Source organism: Rhineura floridana, chromosome 8, assembly GCF_030035675.1.
Source record: "Rhineura floridana isolate rRhiFlo1 chromosome 8, rRhiFlo1.hap2, whole genome shotgun sequence".
Lineage (NCBI taxonomy): Eukaryota > Metazoa > Chordata > Lepidosauria > Squamata > Rhineuridae > Rhineura > Rhineura floridana.
The window spans coordinates 65,715,609-65,734,418 of record NC_084487.1 but is presented as its reverse complement, the minus strand read 5'-3'; positions in this window follow the sequence as shown (position 1 = coordinate 65,734,418).

The following is an 18,810-nucleotide window of genomic DNA, read 5'->3' as shown; positions in this document are numbered from 1 at the left end:
TTCTGATGTATGAATTTGCAGAGCTTGGAAATAATTAGTTACAAGTAACGAATTACTTGTAATTCATTACTTTTTGAGGACCGAGTGGGTAATTCCTTTACATTTTCATTTTAATAGAACTAGGAGTAATTTTTATTACTTTTGTGGAGTAATTGTAATGTTTCCAGCATTACTTTGGGGCATTACGGGGGGGGGGAAGCAGGGGAAGTCTTCTGCTCCTCTGATTTGTGGATGAAAATCATGTGCCTCAAACTGGGTTTCTGTACAGCGTTTCTCTTCCCTCACGCTCTGTGGGTGGGTAGGAAGCGACGAGGGAGGAGGTGGAGAGTGAGACGGGGTGGAGTGGAGAAAGCAATTGTTTTAAAAAATGGATGGTGGTGGTAAACAATGGAGTGGAGGGAAAAAAGACCCAGAGGGCAAGAACATGGATAAAAGAGGAGAAGGAGGCAGCAGCAGAATGGAAAAGAACTGTGGAGGTGAAAGATGACGTGTGTGTGTATGAATACTGTGTTTGTAGTTGGCACACAAAGTGGCCTCCACCACCTCTCTGGCTACTGTGCTGCATTTGCAGTATTTTAACTTTTTTCATCTCAGGGGAAAATGTGTCCCTTAGTTGGTGGTAGGGCAGGGTCCGGGAGGTGATTGAGAGAGATTATACTTGCTGGCTGGGTGTGGGGGGTTGCACTTGGTTTGATGTCCAAAGATCTGAGTAGTGGCCTCTGCCTCCCTCCCCACCTCCTTTACCAGCGGAGAGACCACCATTGCTATCTTATGACTAAAAAGAATTATTCTACTACCTCTGTATGTGTGTGTTTATTTTTAATGTAGTTTTAGGCTATGTAGATGTGCAGCAGCCAAGGCCAGCGCCTTGTAGGTGTTTTTTCTAAAAAGTAACTGAAATGCAATTGTAGTGATTACTTTTGAGAAAAAGCAAAGTAATCAGCTACTCTCAGAGCAATTGTAAATGTAACAGTAATTACTACTTTTTGGGGCCACGTAATTGTAACTGTAATTTATTACTTTTTAAAAGTAATCTTTCAAGCTATGTGAATTTGTAAGTCTCACTCTAGGGTTTTTTTTAATCATAGAACTTTGATTTACGTCTAGCAATCAGTTATGTCTGCATTCTCAAAATCATCATAGCATCACCACCACCTCCAAAAAACAAAAACAAATAATGGTGCCATTGCTGTCATTTTCACAAATGCCTTGATTTAAAGACAAAATAAAACAAAACCACCCAGGTTCTACAGACATTTATTTCTGCATATTTCAAATATGCCTCTCGCATGTACTGTTCTTGTAGCACCAAATGTAATGCTTATCTTGACATTTTAATTGGTTTTTAATTAATGGGATTCATCAATAGGCCAGTCTCTAGTACATTCTGCTTCGCATCATACATATGACATGGCTGCATTAAATCAAGTTGCTTGGCCAATTAACAATTTACAGCTGCTTTCCTTTGCAGAATAGGTTCTTTTTGGTGTGTGCCTGTCAGCCGATGAAACCAAGTAAGCAACACTGTTACACAGCATACATAACAAGGAGTACAATCTGTTTAGAAACCAAATCCTGCTTAAAAGTGAAAGAAAGAAAGAAAGAAAGAAAGAAAGAAAGAAAGAAAGAAAGAAAGAAAGAAAGAAAGAAAGAAAGAAAGAAAGAAAGAAAGAAAGAAAGAAAGAAAGAAAGAAAGAAAGAAAGAAAGAAAGAAAGAAAGAAAGAAAGAAAGAACACCTTGATCAGGCCAGTGGCCCATCCAGTCCAGCATCCTGTACATAATGGCCAACTAGATACTTATGGAAGACCTGCAAGCAGGACCTGAGTGCAGAAGCACTCTCCCTTACTGTGGTTTACAGCAACTGGTATTCAGAAGCATACTGTCTCCAACTATGGAGGCAGAGCATACCCATCATGGCTAGTATCCATTGATAACCTTACCCTTCATTAATTTGCCTAATTCTCTTTTAAAACCATCCATGTTGATGGCCATCATTTCCTCTTGCGGGAGCAAATTCTGTAGTTTAACTGCACTGTGTGAAGAAGTACTTTCTTTTGTCTGTTCTGAATCTTCCAAAATTCAGCTTCTTTGGATGTCCATGAGTTCTAGTGTTATGAGAGGGGGAGAAAAACCTTTGACTACCCACTGTCTCAATGCCATTCATAATTGTATACACTTCTGTCATGTCACCTCTTACTTGCCTTTTCTCCAAACCAAGAAGCCCCATATGGGAGTTGCTCCATCCTTGAATTTAACAACTTGCCCAGCAGCCTTAGGTGACTAGAACTCTATCCAGGTGAGTGAGTGGACTGGCAGAAGAAGGGCAGATATTCTGTCCTTATTCTGCCAACCCACTTAGGTTTCTATGATCTCCACAGTGGAAAGAAGGAAAGCCCCTTCTCTCCACAATCAGTATGGAAACACAACAGACTAGAGAGGAGATGTAGATCTCTCCTTGGAAGAAGCCAATTCTTTTTTCTTTTCTTTTTTACTAGTCTGATCAGAGGCTAGTGAGTTGCCGCCCTATGGCTCGCAAGGAAATGCAGACTACTAACCTCTTGCAGTCTCATAAAAATGCAGGCTAATATTTAAAACGAATGCTGATGAAAGTTAAAGAGGAAAGCACAAAAGCAGGACTACAGCTGAACGTCAAAAAGACTAAAGTAATAACAACAGAAGTTTTATTTAACTTTAAAGTTGACAATGAGGACATTGAACTTGTCAAGGATTATCAATACCTTGGCACAATCATTAACCAAAATGGAGACAATAGTCAAGAAATCAGAAGAAGGCAGCTGTGAGAGAACTCGAAAAGGTCCTCAAATGCAAAGCTGTATCACTGAACACTAAAGTTAGGATCATTCAGACCATGGTATTCCCGATCTCTATGTGTGGATGTGAAAGTAGGACAGTGAAAAAAGCAGATAAGAGAAAAATCAACTCATTTGAAATGTGGTGTTGGAGGAGAGCTTTGTGCATAACATGGACTGTGAAAAAGACAAATAATTGGGTGTTAGAACAAATTAAACCAGAACTATCACTAGAAGCTAAAATGATGAAACTGAGGTTATCATACTTTAGACACATAATGAGAAGACATGATTCACTAGAAAAGACAATAATGCTGGGGAAAACAGAAGGGAGTAGAAAAAGAGGAAGGCCAAACAAGAGATGGATTGATTCCATAAAGGAAGCCACAGACCTGAACTTACAGGATCTGAACAGGGTGGTTCATGAGAGATGCTATTGGAGGTTGCTGATTCATAGGGTTGCCATAAATTGTAGTCGACTTGAAGGCACATAACAACAATAAAACATTTGTGGGCTTATTTTCATGGATTAAATAAGCCAGAGAGAGGTAATTATTACTTATGTAGCCAGGTAAGTACATGACATTCTGCTGAATGCTGCAGGATCCTTTTTCTATCAGCATAGGATGCAAGAGTGCATGAGCTGCACTGTAAAAGCGAGATATAAACCAATCTGAGTGAATTTGCATGACTACTTCTCATAGCAACAATCACTCAGTAAATGTATTATATGCAAGTTTCCAGTTCTCTGCCTACTGGTGAGGCCCACTTTTACCAATTGAGGTAAAGGCTCAATTGGTAACAGCTGACGTTCACATACCATGTGAGAAATATATTAGCATAAATTTACTGTGAAGCGAGGTGGTGCACTCCAGATGTTGTTGGACTAAAACTCCCATCATCACAGACCATTGGCCATATTGGCTGGGGTGATGAGAATTGTAGTTCACAATATCTGAACAGCAACATGTTGGCTATACTTGCATTAAGCCATAAAAAATAGCTTCCAAAAGAATACATGAAGCCTTCTGAACCTTTAGACCATTAAAGTATAAAATTGCAACAGAAACACCTTACTAGTCATTTGCAGTGTTTATTGTAAAGTGCTTTTTGGAAAAAAAGGTAAGTAAAAATGATCTAAGGCTGCAATCCTAACCCCATGGTGTTGCCTGATGGCGTGGTGCAGCCACCACCGTCTCCACAGCCCTGCCACTCACTCTGTGCCAGCTCCCAGGCTGGTGCAGTGAAGAAGCCTGGACTGAATCTGTTGCCAGCACATGACAGCAGCAGGACCAGCTCAGGATCCAGCAACCCATCAGCCACCCATTTCACCTTCTGCTTGCTGTTTTGACAGATGCACTGGGGTGTTCCTCACCAGCAGGGCTTCCCTGCCAGTGGCAGACCTCTTCCACCAGCAGAGGCTGGTGAAGCAGGGCATGGCAGAGGGATGTCAGATGGGTGTGTGTGTTGAATTGCTGTATAAATAAATACATTTCCAAGAAAAAACGTTATTTTCTCTTTTATAGATCAAATCTTGTGTACAGTATTGTCGGAAGGCAGAGCTGGGGTCCCAATCCCGGGGAGCTGGATCCCGGAGAGTTGGGAGAAGAGTATTCGGATGGATGGCAGAGGGAAGGGGGAGGAACTTCCCCCCTTCGGAGCGAAGACGAAACAGAGGAACTGCCAGTGATAAGGTCGCTTAGCAACGGGGAGCCTGAGCCCTCCCTGGACATTCTCACGCATCCCCCTCTTTCAGGCTCAGAGCAAGAGGGGGAAGAGGGAGGGCTGCTCACAGCCGAAAAGCGGGGAGGCAGTTTACCATCAGCCCCTCCCCTATCCCCCATCCTGGAATCGGAAACTTCAGAAGAGGAGGGGGTGATGCTTTCCCCCTCACCGCGCACACGCAGACAGCTGAAAAGACAGGAGAGAAAGGGGGGAAGGCGGGCAGTACCTGAGGGGCAGTTAAGGAGGAGCGAAAGATTGCGCGCCCGTTTGGCCCCTTCTTAAAGAACAGGCGGGAAGAAGTCCCTTGCTCTGTCAACTTTCTCCCAATGCCGCAGGACCTGTATCCCTGTATTGATTCATGAGAAAACGCAGTCTTTGTTTGGACATTACCCTAATAAAACACGAATTAACTACAATCGTTGGTCTGGTTCCTGAGTCACATCCTGGGCCTGACAGCTTGACAGAGCCACCTAAATCACCCTCAACGCTCTCTTCACTTGACTGGGACAAGATGTCAAAGGTAGCAGCGGGGGGGACGAACCCCACTTCTGAGACAGAAGAAGTGGAACTCCTGAGGACTAAGGTAGCTGATTTGCAGACGGATGTTCAAGCCCTGCTAGCAGCAGTCAAGGCGCTGAAGACGGATAATCAAACCTTGAAGGCCACGATAGACCAGATGCGAACAGCCCCTCCAGCTGCCGTAGTAAAGGTTCCCATTGGATTGCCCCCAAAATACGCGGGACAAAGTGATCAGTTGGCAACCTTCGTGGCTCAATGTGAGTTATATCTGGATGTCAGGCACACGGAATTTCCAGACGATGGGGCTAAAGTAGCTTTCGTGATTAGCCTCCTGGAGGGAGAAGCTGCAAAATGGGTGACTCCGTATCTCGTGAGAAAGGATACTGTCTTAGGAAGGTACAGAGGATTTATACAGGAGATGACCGAGATGTTTCAAGACCCGCAAAGGGCTGAAACAGTAGCGCGGCAACTAGGCGCTCTGAAGCAAGCTAAAGGGACTGTTTCCAAGTACACTAACGCTTTTAAAATTCTGTCCCAGGAAACTGGTTACAATGACGCCGCCCTGATGTTTATGTACTGGAGTGGATTAAATGCTGAAATCCTGGATGAGTTGGCCAGGACCTCCCCCCCCGCTGACCTACCAGGGCTCATCCGGCTATGCCTACAGATAGATCACCGGATGGAAGGAAGGCGCCTGGAAAGGAAGCAGGAGGTCCTGAGATACTCAGCCTCGGCATCCCGCAACAAGACCCTTCCCACTACAGGGATGGCAGGTAATGCAACTGAGGGACAGGGAGGGGCTAGGCCAAGACTGTCGGAAGAAGAAAAGGAAAGACGACGCCGGGAACATTTATGCTTTTATTGTTCAAAGCCGGGCCATGTGGCCAGAGACTGTGGACTGAAAGGGGGGAAAGCCGAGCCGTCGGGAAACTAGAACACCCAGTCCACGTGCAGGCCGGTGGACTAGGGGCAGCGTTGTATAAAGGCCCCCCAATGATCCAACCTCCCTCAAAGGGGGTTTTGGTCTTGCCTATTCGGATTACAACTTCCAGAGGAGTGGTGTTTAATTCCACTGCCTTAATTGACAGTGGAGCCTCCACAAATTTTATTGATGCAAAGTTAGTCAAGCGTCATGGAATTTCCCGGTGGAAACTGGACGCTCCCCTAGCTGTGGAGACTATCGATGGGAGACCCCTGAAGTCAGGAGGGGTGACACAAGCCACGGAGGAAGTGAAACTTCAAATCCCTGGGCACAAAGAGTTCATTTCGCTATACGTGTCAGATCTCTCGAACTTTGAGGTGATTCTGGGAATGCCCTGGCTAGCAAAGCATGAACCCAAAATAAGTTGGAAGGAGGCGGTGGTGTGGTTCACCTCACAGTATTGCCAGGAGAACTGTCAACCTGAAGGAATCAAGAACACCTTAGCGGGGGCAGTGCAAGAGATCGAGCAAGTGACCCTGCCGCCAAAGTATGAAGAATTCAAAGATGTGTTTGATGAAAAAGAGGCAGAGACTTTACCCCCCCCACTGCCCTTACGACTGTGCGATTGATCTAGTGCCAGGAGCCAGCATCCCATCAGGGAGAATCTACTCTCTCACAGAGAATGAGAGGGAGGCCCTGAAGGAATTCCTGGATAAAAACCTGAGGCGAGGATTCATACGCCCCTCACAATCCCCTGCTGGAGCGCCACTATTGTTTGTGAAAAAGAAGGGGGGGGGACTCAGACCCTGTAACGACTATCGCGCATTGAACCAGATCACCATCCCCAACAGCTACCCGCTGCCCCTGATCTCAGAGTTGCTGGACCGACTGCGCTCTGCAAAAATCTTCATGAAGTTGGATTTGAGAGGAGCGTACAATCTGATCAGAATGAAGGAGGGAGATGAATGGAAAACAGGATTCTTGACCGCTTATGGACAGTACGAATACCTGGTCATGCCGTTCGGGCTTTGTGGAAGTCCAGGAATTTTTCAAAAATTCATGAACGACGTGTTTAGAGACTTGTTGGACACGTATGTAATCTGTTACTTAGATGATATCCTGGTGTTCTCAAAGAACCAGGAAGACCACGACCAGCATGTGAAGACGGTGTTGAAGAGACTGAGAGAAAATCACCTGTATGCTAAATTAGAGAAATGTGGATTTGACCTCAAGTCTCTAGACTTCCTTGGATATCGAATCTCAGCGGAAGGCGTGAAGATGGACCCAGGGAAAGTAAGCTGCATATTGGACTGGGGCCAACCTGTCACCAAAAAGGATGTACAACGGTTTTTGGGGTTTGCCAATTATTACAGAAAGTTCATTCCAGGGTTTTCCAAATTAACAGCTCCTCTGACTGACTGTTTAAGGGGGAAGAAGAAGTTTCAATGGACAGAGAATGCCACCGAGGCCTTTGAGGAGCTGAAGAGAAGGTTTGCTACTGAGCCCATTCTGCGCTTTGCTGATCCGAACGGCCCTTTCGTAGTGGAAGCAGATGCTTCAGATTTTGCCATCAGGGGGGTCCTGCTACAATTAGACCAAGAAGGAAAGGAGCTGCACCCCTGTGCGTACTTCTCTCGGAAGTTAAAGCCTGCAGAGAAGAACTACACAGTTTGGGAGAAGGAGCTGCTGGCCATCAAGGACTCTTTTGAAAACTGGAGACAATACCTAGAGGGGACCTCTCATCAAATTGAAGTGCGCTCTGACCACAAGAATCTTGGAAGCCTCCAAACAGCCAGAAAGCTGAACCAGAGACAGATAAGATGGTCCCAGTTCTTCACTAGGTTTAACTTCCAGATTACTTACCATGCCCAAGCCAAAAACCAGAGAGCGGATGCCTTATCCAGACAGCCACAATACAAAGAAAGTGAATCCGAGGACCAGCCTCAGTACGTAATCCCGCCAGAGAAATTAACGTTGGGAGTATGCCAGCCTTCATGGGAAGAGGAACTCAAAAAGGCACAACAAGAAGATGCAGACATGCTAAAATATCAGCAGGAGGCGGGACAAGGTCAAGACTCAGAAGTAACCTTTCACTGGAGAAATGGACTGTTATGGTTCAAAACCGCCAGATATGTGCCAGAAGGGGAATTAAGGCTCAGAATCCTATGCCAGTGTCATGATTCCATCACAGCGGGACACTTTGGGATTTACAAGACCATTCAGAACGTGGCCAAGGACTTCTGGTGGCCTAAAATGCGTCGGGATATTGAGAGTTATGTAAAGTCCTGCTCTGTCTGTCTGCGGACAAAAACACAAACAGGGACACCAGCAGGACTGTTACAGCCGTTGCCTGTCCCACACGAACCCTGGAAGGACCTCTCCATGGATTTTATAACTGATCTACCCAAGTCCCAAGGAATGACAGCCATCTTAGTAGTGGTGGATCTACTTACCAAAATGGCACACTTTCTTCCTTGTGCAGGGGCCTTAGAGGCTAAAGAAACGGCCAAGTTATTCATAAAAGAAGTCTACCGGCTGCATGGATTGCCAAACAGCGTAGTCTCAGACTGAGGAAATCAGTTCACAGCCAAATTTTGGAGAGCAATGTGGAAACAGTTGCAGACGGAATTAAAACTCTCCTCCGCCCATCACCCCCAGACAGATGGGCAGACGGAACGCTTGAACGCCGTTTTGGAAAGATATTTACGAAGTTATGTGTCCTATCAACAGACTGACTGGGTATCATATTTGCATTTTGCAGAGTTCGCCTACAACAATTCTCTGCACTCCAGCACTCAACAAACCCCGTTCTTCGCTAATTATGGATTCCATCCTAAAGTCTTTCCAAGCAGCTCAGAAGGAATGCCGGTACCGGCAGCTGAGAACTTCCTTAAGGAATTGCAAGCGGCGCAACAGACACTGAAACAGCAGTTAAACGAAGCCAAAACGGAGTACAAGCGAGTTGCTGACCTGCACAGGAAGGAGCCCCCCCCTTCAACCGGGAGACCAGGTATGGCTGTCCACCCGCTTCCTCCAGATGCCGGGCAAATGTAGAAAATTACAAGACAAGAGGGTGGGTCCTTTCGAAATAGAAACTCAAATCAATCCCGTGGCGTACCGACTGAAGCTGCCTGACACGTTTAAAATACATCCTGTGTTCCATCGATCCCTCTTAACGAAAGCCGCCCCTCCCAGTGAGTTACAGCCGGAGGAACCTCCCGGAGCTCCACTCCTGGTAAATGAGCAGCTTGAGTTTGAAGTTGAGGAGATCTTAGATTCCAGGATCAGGACTTCCCAGGAGGATCCCTCCGCCTGTGCTGCCTCTGAGACGGGCTCCCGTCTTGGATGAAACTTATCCAGGTTAAATTCAGTCAGAAGGCTCTTTTCTGACTGGGAATAATTTCTTCCGGTTAAAGAAGAAACGTGAGATCTCCTACATAGCTTTGTTTTGATTGTTGGAGTCTGGAATTCGTCAGAATTGTCTGTCTTCCAGCAGCCCAGACAGAGCGAGGATTTTTATGCTAGCTCAGCTGGATAAGTGACCCGTTTTTTTATACGGATTAACAGGCAAACATCCTCCTGTCTACATTCATCATTTTCTTATCTATACAGCTAAAGAGATTTGTCAAAGTAACAGCAATTGAGATAACCTAGGTGAGGTAAGACTTTCCTTTTTTTATTCACGGAACTAAGGGGGAAGAAAATATAAATAGCGTATCTTTTTTTATAGCAAAAAGCTGACATGGAAAATAGCATCTAAAGATTAAACGGACGAGAGATTTCTGATTGGAAGAGATAAGAAATCTTTTTGATTTACTGGCTGGGACTATTTTTCTTGATCTACTTTTTTTTTGACGAATCTGCTCATTCTCTCTGCTACTAGCTATTTCGACGCTGTGAACTAAAGCCGTTCTTACACTTCTGGGCAGATAAGAGATAAGGGCTGTCTAGCGTGTGACGTTAGTTTGCTGGAAAGATTAACTCCTTTGTAACTGGTTAAAGAACTAAGCTGCTCTTTGTTTGGGACATTGAAAATTGAAGGAGTTTTGTTCCTTTGGTTTTAAGAATGACAATTAAGAAGATCATGGATGTACAAGAAGGGACTTTATCTCTAGACATGTTTCAGAAAATAATGAATGGGATTAACTCAATAAAACAAGAACTGAGAAATAATAGACAAGTGTGGAGAATTGAATTTCACGAAATGAGACAGGAGCTGAAAGAAACTCAGGATTCTATGAGAAAGGAGAATAAAGATAGATCTGGAAAACAAAAAAAGGATGAAAGAGAAATTAAAGGCAAGGTTCAAACTATGGAGATTGGCTTAATTATGGACATGAAAAAAGATTTGGATTTCCTGGCTGTGATGGATTCTGGAGACAAATATTATAGTTTGGAATTCAGCGCTGTCCTTGAAGGAATTGAAGAGATTGGAGATAAAGATATTATCGGTTCAAGAAAATTCTTGGACTGGAAAGATTTGATGGAACTTGAAATGGAGAAAGTTAACAGAATTAATCCCTGTTTTGTGTCAATGGAAAAACCTTCAAGAGATGTACTAGTGTATCATGTGGAAAAGAGGAACAGAGATGCGGCTTTGCAACAATACTTCAGTGATACGTTTGGATTTGATGGCAAGAAAATATCTGTGATGGAGGAAATTCCTATCAGACTTTTATTATATGACTATGACAGCAAGATTTTTGGGTGCGTAAAGATGGAAGATGGAAGATGGACCCAATATGGATAATGACAGAAGAGTGATTTAAAATTACTGGACTTAGTAGATTTGATGAGTTGGATTAATTGGCATGTTTATTTAGAAAAAAAATTGATTGACATATATCTCAAGGATTGGAAACTTCTCTTCGACTTTTTGTGGAAGATTAAAATGATATGATGTTAATGAGATTTGAAACCAACTAAGATAACCGTTGGAGGAAGGTGATTTTATAATCTATTAAGAGATAGGTTTGTTATATATTATAGATTTATAGCTGAACTATGACAAATCGGAAGTCAATATTCTTTTTTCTTTTTTATATATATATATATATATATTTCTTTTTGTATTGTACTAGTTATTGATTTGTGTTGTTTTCTTTTTGTATTGTTTTGGTTTTGAAAATTGGAATAAAAATTAATTGAAAAAAAAATATTCCAGGATCAGACGCCACAAGCTGCAGTACTTGATTCACTGGAAAGGCTATGGGGTGGCTGACAGATCATGGGAAGATGCAGCTGATGTGCATGCTCCAGAATTGGTAAAACTTTTCCATCAACGTTTTCCCCACCGTCCCAAGCCAGACAAGGGGAGGGGGGCACAGCCTGGGAGGGGGGATGGTGTCGGAAGGCAGAGCTGGGGTCCCAATCCTGGGGAGCTGGATCCCGGAGAGTTGGGAGAAGAGTATTCGGATGGATGGCAGAGGGAAGGGGGAGGAACTTCCCCCCTTTGGAGCGAAGACGAAACAGAGGAACTGCCAGTGATAAGGTCGCTTAGCAACGGGGAGCCTGAGCCCTCCCTGGACATTCTCACGCCTCCCCCTCTTTCAGGCTCAGAGCAAGAGGGGGAAGAGGGAGGGCTGCTCACAGCCGAAAAGCGGGGAGGCAGTTTACCATCAGCTCCTCCCCTATCACCCATCCTGGAATCGGAAACTTCAGAAGAGGAGGGGGTGATGCTTCCTCCCTCACCGTGCACACGCAGACAGCTGAAAAGACAGGAGAGAAGGGGGGGAAGGCGGGCAGTACCTGAGGGGCAGTTAAGGAGGAGCGAAAGATTGCGCGCCCGTTTGGCCCCTTCTTAAAGAACAGGCGGGAAGAAGTCCCTTGCTCTGTCAACTTTCTCCCAATGCCGCAGGACCTGTATCCCTGTATTGATTCATGAGAAAACGCAGTCTTTGTTTGGACATTACCCTAATAAAACACGAATTAACTACAATCGTTGGTCTGGTTCCTGAGTCACATCCTGGGCCTGACAAGTATAATCATCTTCTGTGCATTATACCCACTCCAGACTTTCTCTTAATGGTAAAATTGCTGCTGCTCCCACAGTTGCATGCTTGCCAGTCAAATATCTTAATGTCTTCTACACACATGAGCAGCCATGGCATGGTGGTCTCTAGAGTCAATAAAGACAGTTAATAGTTTGTTTTTTGCCTATCTTTCCTTCCTTTTGTTACTCTTTTTGTTTCTTTGTTCTACGTCTGTTGAATACAGGCTTGTTGAATTATTTACTACTTTTCAATAGCAACCTCATAGGCAGTTTCAACAATAAAACAAATTTCATCAACTTAAATAATAAATCACATTTCAAATGTTAAGGAACAGCTCACAACTGTTGCTCTCTCACAATTAAAATGCATCAATGTCTTTTACATTATGTGTGCAAGGGCTGTTTACAGAACCTCATTAGAAGTGAACTTTGCATGCCTAAATAAAACCATCTGGTTTACTTGTCTAAACCATATGGTCTATCTAGAAATTTTAGTCTCTGGGGTGTTACTCACACAGGCCTACATATCACCAATTCTTCACAGATCTTGTAGTATTGTAGACGCTTTCCCACAGCAACTTGGGCTTAATTGTTGATCTGTTTCTAATCTTGTTTTTAAGAGTAACATTTTAATATACTTCCTAACATTCAGTGTTAGAGCAAGGGCTTAGGGTATTAGTACTGGCTAAATTCTGCTTCCTGTCTACACTGGGGCAGCTGAACTAAGAATGCATGTTGATCATTTTCTGAGTCATGAAAACGGTGTGGTTCTCTGAGCATTATGGTGAGCCTGCAAGTACATTCACCCTATTGCAGTTGCATGGCTCGTTAATCAGGTTTTTCACAGTCTCAAAGTGTTCAGTTGTGTACTTCCTACAAGTTTGACAAAACTTTCAGAAAGCACTTGTATCATCTTCTTAACATTATAGTGTTTTTCTTACGCATCTAGCTCACTGATGCAGCTCCTTCTTTATATCCCATTTTCCATCATGCATACAGTTATACAGACATTTAAAGGTATTTCAAGATAATGTTTTAATAAAATGGTTTGCTCACCAAGTATTGGTTCATGACTCTTGAGAAAACTGCATAAGGAGGCACAAAGATAACTAGCAGCTTTCAGCAACAAGGCTCTCATAAGTATGAGCAACAAAGAGAGAGATGCATTGTCAAACACACCCCATATCAAAAGAAGCTAGTCATGTGTACCTTTTTTTGTCATGGGTCATGAGCTGGAATTGAGCAGTATGACAACAAAGAGGCATCTAGACACTGCTGAACTGGTTTCTGAAAAAGCACCCATGAGGATGACACACTCAGTGATGGATACCCTCTTGCCATGATCCATGTAAATCTTCTGAAAAACTGATTTGTGCTAACATCAACGTGAAAAAATTGTGCAACATCCTCACGTGACTGTCTCATGTGATTTTAGGGTGTGGTACTTGTGGGATTTTTACCTTAACCTGGGGTGAGGAATCTTTATCAGTCTGAGGGCCGCATTTCCTTGTAGGGAATCTTCCAGGTGCCACATGCGAGTCAAAAGTGGATGGAACAATAGATGCGGCTCTTACCTTTGTACAACAGGCTACATTCCAGCCATACAAAAGTCAGATGTTTACACACACACACACCCCTCTACATCCTAACTAGTAGCAAGAGGCATTATTATAGTCAAGGACACATTCCAGCCAGGCAATATATATTTTTGACAATAAGGCTGCAGATTTCTGCTGTTAACTGTTTCACCTTCACATTCTCCTTTGAGAGCATTTAAATATGTGTGAGAAGAGTTTGTCCTTTCCTAAGGTGGTCAGATGCTTCTGTTTCAAAGGAAAACAACTTGGCCTCTCAGCTAGCATACAATACAAATCAAACTGTTTCTCAATACCTCTGCTTGCTTTTCCTGTTCTGACATGTGCCATACAACCAAAGGCGGAAATGTCAAAATTAAAAGTGGAAAGAATTCAACTAAAGACTTATATAGAATGCTATTGGACAGCTGGGTCTTGGGCAGACAGGCTCCAATAAAAATTGGGAGCTCTCCAGATGGCCTGTTTATTGAGCATTCATCCTGATCTGCTTGCACAAAACTTACATGAAGCTTAGTTTATTTCCAGGCTTTGTTGAGCATTAATTCTGATTTGTTTGGTGGGTGGTTATATAACAAGGAGCATTTATTCTGCATTCATCCTGATTTGCTTGCAGGATGTTTTTATGTCTTTCTATTAGCAAGGGGATAGTCATCTGGGGTCACAAACCCCATACTTTTTGGGAGCAGGGTCCTAACAAAGTCCCTATATACAAGCCAATCAGCATAAAAGGGGAGCGTGCTAGCCACTTGGCTAACAACTCTTCTCATTTGGCTAACACCGTTGTGTTTTCATGCTGATTGGAACCAAACAGACTCTTCTCAGAAGCTAACACAGGCCTCCCCCTCTATGCCAATGGGCTCCTAGGGTAAGAAAGAAGTGAGCTTCATGGCAAAGTACCTTGGTCTCCTAAACCCTAGTCCCAGACTTGGTTTTATATCATAATTCTTAAAATCAAAACATTTCTGGCAATGTTTAGCCGCCATAGAGAGAGACTGAGCAGGGGAAAGCTTATGTACACAGTGGTTTTATTCTGGTTCTATAATTCTGCAATTGCAAAAGAGACGATGAATTCTGGAGGCATGGCTGTGAGGGGGCGTGGTATGACTATCATGAAGGGACCCTGCACTTCTGAATTTGCCAATACACCACTGCCCATTAGTCATTCGTTCATCCCACACTTTTCAATGCATTTCCTCATCACTTTCTAATCTGCAAAATATCCTCTTTTTTTTTGGTAAATGGACTTCCTGTGCTAAGGCATCAGAGTGCCTGAATCCACTTTAATTGTACAAACCTAAAGTTCCAGTATGCACTTGAATTCCTCCTGCAAAAAAATAGTGACAGTCAGCACATACCCATGGTGGTGGAGGTTATTATGGTGATGCAGCTCTTTTGGACCCTGCTCATGGTGCTTCTTCTTGGGCACTGGTGGTCTTTCTGTCCCCAGTGGCAATGTAAAGCCTCTGCTTTAGTGTGTGAAAAACAAAACACACTGTTAGGAAAGGCAAGAGGCAAGTTGTCTCACTCAGTGGTCTGACAGGTCCTTCCTGTGACATCATTCCCCTTCTGCATCCATCCAGTGGGGAAGGTTTCGGAATGACACAGCTCCTCATCTTCTGTCACAAAGGTGAAAGATAGCTGTTAGCTGCCATGCAAGAAAAAAAAGAAAGGGCAGACTGGTTACTACAGAACCTAGTCCTGCCTTTCCTGGAGGACCTGCTTCCGTTTGAGCTCTTGGGCTACCATGCAGAGCCTAATCCTATGCATATTTAACCAAAAGTAAAACCAGAGAAGTTACTATTTAGGCATTAAGACAAGATCAGCCTTGCTCTGCTGCCTTTGCAAACACTATATTATTAATTTTGACAACCAATTTCTTGCAAAGCTTATCTTGAGTTACAGAGTCCAATCCTATGTGCATTTAATAATTATGCATGTTTAGTCTTGCTCAGTAGTGGCACATGGGGGATGGGGTGGTTGTGGTGACCTCCTGGCAATAATGGAACACTTCCCGGGATGGAGATGAGTGTCAGTGAGGTTGGGGGAGCTCTAGGTTGGTGACAGCAGCTCCACAGATGAATGTGTTCCTGTGGTGCTGCCACCATCAACCCAGAATTCCCCCAACCTTGCCACCAACTCATCCCAACCCTGTCCCACAAACAGCAAGACCATCACACTTCTGCGGCTCAGCCTCCTTCATGTGTTCCTGCTGGTCTTGCCAACTTGTATGTTACCTGATGGAATGCCCATCTCTCACCAGTCTTCTGTTCATCTACATCCTGCATCTATCAATTTTGCTCCTCCTATAGACTCACTATTTATGCATGCCATTCTTTCAAACACAAATGAAAGCATATAGAGAAACAAGGAGGCGTGTGCCTCAATTTCAGTGTTGACTCCAATCTACAGGAATAGAAGACTAGGGCTGGAAGACCAAGGTAAAGTGTGGGTGACCTAAGACTAAATAATGTGAGACTGTAACATGTGCTTAACTTACTGCTTCCTAACAGTTGGATCAAAAGGTGCCCTTCTGATCATGGAACACATCCTTCTACAAATGCAAGATACCTTGTGGACCAACAAACAGAAGGGGGATATTTTGGCTAATTTCTCCTCCCCCAGCAGCCTCCTGATGCCACCTCACACATTGTTCCAGAGGGCCCTCCAACCATATTGTGTTTTAAATTGTTTTTAAAAGATGTGTTTTAAATTTGCATATTTGTTTTTAATGTTTTTAGTTACTGTAAACCGCCCAGAGAGCTTCGGCTATGGGGCGGTATACAAATACAATAACTAAATAAATAAATCTGGAGAAGATTTTGAGGCCTGCAGCAAGGAGAAGGAATTAGTAAAAAATGCCTTCTTCTGTTTGTTGGATTCTTTCCCAGATGAAAAGGCTTTTGGATCGGACCCATGGTGTATACCAGCCTTTCCCAACCAGTGTGCCTCCAGATGTTGGATTACAACTCCCATCAGCCTCAGCCAGCATTGCCAATGGTCAGGAAAGATGGGAATTGTGGTCCAACAACATCTGGAGGCACACTGGTTGGGAAAGGCTGGTGTATACGTTAAGCCAATCTCACAACATCAAGATAAAATGGCTTAAAATTAAATTAAAATATATCTAAAAACAACCATCAAACAGAAAAAAATTGTCAAGAACCAGCAGTAACATTTCTGAAGATAAAAAAGTCAGCTAATGCACTCTACACATAAAAGTCTCTGTTTTTGTTTGAAAAATACAAGCCATCTCTTTTTTACTATGTAACTGCAAGATGACATCAGTTTTGTTCAGAGTTGAAAATAGGGCCAATTTTGTCTTATGATTCACTGAGAATAGCTCATTAATTTCAAGTCATGACACTGAAAATGCATTTGTGCAAACATGACCTGCCTAATGATGCATTTATTGACTCGAGATCGGGTTGAGAAAGCCAAGCCTAATCACCTAAAGTATTTCACAATAAAGCACAAAAATATAACAACGAGCATTTAGAATGCAACTTTTGGAGTCTATAGTCCAAAGCTATACTGGACTTGTTAGAAGGACCCTGAACACAAGGGCTACCAAAATACATGCCATCACCTGCCAATGATATCCTTGTGCTTTCTATATAGAAGAAAAAAGTTCTCTTTTACACAAACACACACACACACAGGTACCAATATGTACCTGTTGAATTTCTGTCTGGACTTTTATGACATTTGTTATTATTATTATTAATTTAATTTGTATCCCGCCCTTCCTCCCAGCAGGAGCCCAGGGCAGCAAACAAAGCGCTAAAAACACTTTAAAACATCATAAAAACAGATCTTAAAATACATTAAAACAAAACAGCGTTAAAACATTTTTTAAAAAAACTTTTAAAAAGGGTTAAAAACATTATTAAAAAACATATTAAACAACTCTGACACAGATGCAGACTGGGATAGGTCTCAACCTAAAAGGCTTGTTGAAAGAGGAAAGTCTTCAAGAGACGCCCAAAAGATAGCAGAGATGGCGCCTGCCTAATATTCAAAGGGAGGGAATTCCACAGGGTAGGTGCTGCCACACTAAAGGTCCTATATTGTGCAGAACGAACCTCCTGATAAGATGGTATCTGCAGGAGGCCCTCACCTGCAGAGCACAGTGATCGACTGGGCATATAAGGGGTAAGACAGTCTTTCAGGTATCCTGGTCCAGAGCTGTATAGGTCTTTGTACACCAAAACTAGAACCTTGAACTTGGCCCGGTAGCAAATGGGCAGCCAGTGCAATTCTTTCAGCAGCGGGGTGACATGTTGGCAATACCCTCCTCCAGTGAGCAGTCTCGCAGCCGCATTTTGCACCAGCTACAGCTTCCAGACCAACCTCAAGAGCAGCCCCACATAGAGCACATTACAGTAATCTAGCCTGTAAGTTACCAGTGCATGGACAACAGTGGCCAGGCTATCCCAGTCCAGAAATGGCCGCAGCTGTCTCACCAGCCGAAGCTGGTAAAGGGCACTCCTAGCCACTGAGGTCACCTAAGCCTCTAGTGACAAAGATGGATCCAGGAGCACCCCCAGGCTACAGACTTGCTTCTGCAGAGGGAGTACAACTCCGTCCAAAGCAGGCAACTGACCAATTATCCAATTTCGGGAACCACCAACCCACAACGCCTCCGTCTTGCTAGGATTCAGACTCAGTTTATTGGCCCTCATCCACCAAGTTTATTGGGCTCACCACCAAGTCCAGGCAGCGGTCCAGGGCTTGCACCCTCCTGATTCAGATGTTATGGAGAAATAGAGCTGGGTATCATCAGCATACTGCTGACACCTCGCCCCACAGCTCCTGATGACTGCTCCCAAGGACTTCATATAGATTTTAAACAGCATGGGGGACAAGATGGTACCCTGCGGCACTCCACAGCACAGCTGCCAGGGGACCAAAAGACAGTCACCTAATGTTATTCACTGAGAGTGACCCTGGAGATAGGATCGGAACCACTGTAAAACAGTGCCTCCAATACCCAGCTCACCAAGTCGGCCCAGAAGGATACCACGGTCAATGGTATCAAAAGCCGCTGAGAGATCAAGTAAGAATAACAGGGTCACACTCCCCCTGTCCTTCTCCCAATAAAAGTCATCCATCAGGGCAACCAAGGCCAATTCAGTCCCATAACCAGGCCTGAACCCAGACTGGGATGGGTCAAGATAATCTGTTTCATCCAAGAGTACTTGCAGTTGCTGCGCCACAACCCTCTCAATCACCTTCCCCAGGAAGGG